General features: G+C 40.0%; 1 non-coding gene across 1 annotated transcript; it reads left to right on the forward strand.

Moving 5' to 3' along the window:
• Positions 1-3,506: 3,506 nt before the first annotated feature.
• On the forward strand, positions 3,507-3,613 carry LOC127099533 (small nucleolar RNA R71). Its single transcript, XR_007794025.1, has one exon. It is a non-coding gene; the product is annotated as a small nucleolar RNA R71 (small nucleolar RNA).
• The last annotated feature ends 694 nt before the right edge of the window (positions 3,614-4,307 follow it).

Below are 4,307 nucleotides of genomic sequence, written 5' to 3' on the forward strand. Positions count from 1 at the left end.
ATTAGGTGGAACTATTCCGGCAGCTAAATAATTGACGAGATCAGCGTACCATGGTGTAACACATATAGCTAAGGTGGTCTCTACCTGTTTATCAGCTTTATTTTCTTCCAAAGTAGCTATAAGTTTATCGTACGAGAAATCATCGTTGATCGATGTTCTTTCCGGTTCCAGGTTTTCAAGTCTAGAGAGGTGATCTGCTGCTACGTTTTCAGTTCCTTTCTTATCTTTGATTTCCAAATCGAATTCTTGTAGCAACAAAGTCCACCTTAGGAGTCTAGGTTTAGCGTCTTTTTTTGTTAAGAGGTACTTAATGGCGGCGTGGTCAGTGTAAACGATTATTTTAGCTCCGACCAAGTAAGAACGAAATTTATCTAGTGCAAACACCACTGCTAAAAGTTCTTTCTCGGTCGTGGCATAATTCATTTGTGCTTCGTCTAGGGTTCTACTTGCGTAATATATGACGTGAAGCTTTTTATCCTTTCGTTGTCCTAAAACAACGCCTACGGCGTAGTCACTTGCGTCACACATTATTTCGAATGGTTCATTCCAATCCGGAGCCTGCATTATGGGCGCGGAGATCAATGCTTGTTTTAAGCGTTTGAAATGCTTCTAAACATTTATTGTCGAAGATGAATTCAACATCTTTCATCAATAATCCGGTTAAAGTTTTAGTTATTTTAGAGAAATCTTTAATGAATCGTCGGTAAAAACCGGCATGTCCTAAGAAGCTTCGTACTTCTCTCACAGTTTTCGGAGGTTGAAGGTTTTCGATTACTTCTATTTTGGCTTTGTCTACTTCAATTCCTCTATTCGATATGATGTGTCCTAAAACAATTCCTTCTTGTACCATGAAGTGACATTTTTCCCAATTAAGTACTAGGTTTACTTTTACACATCGTTCTAGAACTCTTTCTAGGTTTTCAAGACATTCTTCAAAGCTTTGTCCGCATACGGAAAAATCATCCATAAATACTTCCATGATGTTTTTGAGAAAATCGGCGAATATTGCCATCATGCACCTTTGGAAGGTTGCAGGAGCATTGCACAAGCCGAACGACATTCGTCGATAAGCGAAGGTACCAAAAGGACATGTGAATGTTGTCTTTTCTTGGTCATCAGGATGAATTGGTATTTGAAAGAAGCCTGAGTACCCGTCTAGATAGCAGAAATGAGAGTGTTTTGCTAATCGCTCTAACATCTGGTCAATGAATGGTAAAGGGAAATGATCTTTTCGGGTTGCTTTGTTTAGTTTCCTATAGTTAATGCACATTCTCCATCCCGAATCGATTCGTTTGGTTATAGTTTCTCCTTTTTCATTTTCAATAACTGTTATACCTCCTTTCTTTGGTACTACGTGTACAGGACTAACCCATTTGCTATCAGATATAGGATATATGATACCTGCCTCTAATAACTTTGTTACTTCCTTTTTCACTACCTCACTCAGGATCGGGTTTAGTCTCCTCCGATGTTCCCTAGAAGTTTTACAATCTTCTTCTAGCATGATGCGGTGCATACAAATAGAAGGACTTATTCCTTTAAGATCAGTGATGTTGTATCCTAGTGCGGTTGGATATTTTCTTAAGATATGTAGGAGTTTTTCGGTTTCGAGTTTTCCTAGGTCTGCATTAACTATCACTGGTCGTTCAAGTTCTAAGTCTAGGAATTCATATCTCAGATTTTTGGGAAGTGTTTTCAAGTCGAGGTTTGGTTTCTTAAGGCATTGCGTAGGATCCGATGTCATTGCTAAACAATTGTTAAGTCTGTCTTCTATACGATAGTCAGACAATTTGTCATTTTCTAACTCTGTTTCTTTTATGCGTTCATCGATGATATCCATGAAGTAACATGTGTCATCTATTGCAGGGGCTTTCAAAAATTGGGAAAGAATGAACTCAATTTTCTCTTCTCCTACTTCGAAAGTGAGTCGTCCTCGTTTTACGTCTATGATCGCACCGGCGGTTGCTAAGAATGGTCTTCCCAATATAATGGGTGTAACTTCATCTTCTCTTATGTCCATAATTATAAAATCGGTTTGAATGTAGAATTGACCTATGCGCACGGGAACGTTTTCAAGAATTCCTACAGGATATCTAACGGAACGATCTGCTAATTGCACAGACATTTTAGTTGGTCTTAATTCTCCCATTTCCAGTTTCTTGCATATGGATAAAGGCATAACACTGATACCTGCTCCTAAATCGCATAGAGCTTTGTCTATGACAAATTTTCCTAGGTGACAGGGTATAGAGAAACTACCAGGATCTTTAAGTTTAGGAGGCATATTCTGGATTATAGCGCTGCATTCAGCAGTAAGTGTAACAGTTTCGCTATCTTCAAGTTTCCTTTTATTAGAAAGAATTTCTTTTAAGAACTTAGCATATGAGGGCATCTGCGTAATAGCTTCTGTAAAAGGAATTGTGACGTTTAATTGTTTCAGTAAGTCAACAAATTTTTTAAATTGGCCTGCATCTTTGGTTTTAATAAGCCTTTTAGGGTAAGGGATAGGTGGTTTATAAGGTGGTGGAGGTACATAAGGTTCTTTCTTTTCTACGGTTTCCTTATTACTATCCTCCTTTTCCTTAGGTTTATTTTCTTCCTCAGTTGACTTTTTAGAGTTTTGGTTTTTAATTCTTGGATCAGACGGTCCTTCTACCTCTGTTCCACTTCTCAATATGATTGCATGAGTGTGGCTTTTCGGGTTAGGTTGGGGCTGTCCAGGAAATGTACCAGTTGGGGCAGCAGTAGGCGCTTGTTGTTGAGCTACTTGTGATATTTGTGTTTCCAGCATTTTGTTATGAGTAGCCAGGGCATCTACTTTACTTGCTAGTTGTTTAATTTGTTCGCTAGTGTGTACATTCTGGTTTAAGAAATCTTTATTGGTTTGCTGTTGAGAAGCTATGAAGTTCTCCATCATGATTTCCAAGTTGGATTTTCTAGGAACATTATTGTTAGGTGTAGATGGGGTCGGCTTTTGATATCCAGGGGGTATAGCTGGGACTTGACTGGGAGCTTGTCCTGGTGCGTATAAAGCATTATTGCTCTTATATGAAAAATTAGGATGGTTCTTCCAGTTTGAGTTATAGGTATGCGAGTAGGGATTTCCTTGAGTATAATTCACTTGCTCTGCTTGGATTCCTGTTAGGAGTTGACAATCTGCAGGAGTGTGACCTTGGATTCCACAGGCTTCGCAATTTTGAGCTGCGGCAACCACGGTGGCTGGAGGTGATACATTTAAACTTTCAATTTTCTGGGCCAGAGCATCCACTTTTGCATTAACATGATCAAGGCTACTTATCTCGTACATGCCACTTTTCGTTTGAGGTTTTTCTACCATTGTTCGGTCGCTTCCCCACTGATAATGGTTTTGGGCCATACTCTCGATAAGTTGATAAGCATCCGAATAAGGTTTATCCATAAGCGCACCACCTGCGGCGGCGTCTATTGTTAACCTTGTGTTATATAAGAGACCATTATAGAAGGTATGAATTACTAACCAGTCCTCTAAACCATGGTGTGGACAAAATCTCATCATGTCTTTGTATCTTTCCCATGCTTCGAAAAGAGACTCGTTATCTTTCTGTTTAAATCCAGTTATCTGGGCTCTCAACATAGCTGTTTTGCTTGGAGGAAAATATCGGGCAAGAAAGACTTTCTTCAACTCATTCCATGTGGTGACTGAGTTGGAAGGAAGAGACTGAAGCCATCTTCTAGCTTTATCTCTTAACGAGAAGGGAAAAAGACGAAGTCGAATCGCCTCTGAAGTGACACCATTAGCTTTAACAGTATCAGCGTATTGGACAAATACGGATAAATGAAGGTTTGGATCCTCGGTAGGATTTCCAGAGAATTGATTCTGTTGCACTGCTCGTAACAGCGAAGGTTTAAGTTCGAAGTTGTTTGCTTCGATTGCAGGTGAAGCAATACTCGAATGCAGCTCATCTTGCGATGGAGCGGCGTAATCTCGAAGAGCACGAGCTGGTTCTGCCATCTCGGGTATCAGCGAAGGAAGAAGATTTTTGAGGTCGGGCACTTCGATAGGAGGGAGATTGTTTGCAGCACGATATTCCCGAATTCGTCGTAAGACTCGGAGATATAGTTCAACGTCGTTGATTCGTAAGTAAAACGGCTCGCCTTGTGAGCGAGTGTGTGGCATACAAATCAATGAAAGAAAGAAATAAAAATTTCCTTAGTCTCTACAGCGTAACAGAAGGGTTACGATATCGACTAAATAAAAGTCCCCGGCAACGGCGCCAAAAACTTGATCGCGACTTTATAAGTCTATTGGGGTACTAACTGCAAGTGCA

The sequence above is a fragment of the Lathyrus oleraceus genome, chromosome 6 (assembly GCF_024323335.1).
Source record: "Lathyrus oleraceus cultivar Zhongwan6 chromosome 6, CAAS_Psat_ZW6_1.0, whole genome shotgun sequence".
Taxonomy (NCBI): domain Eukaryota; kingdom Viridiplantae; phylum Streptophyta; class Magnoliopsida; order Fabales; family Fabaceae; genus Lathyrus; species Lathyrus oleraceus.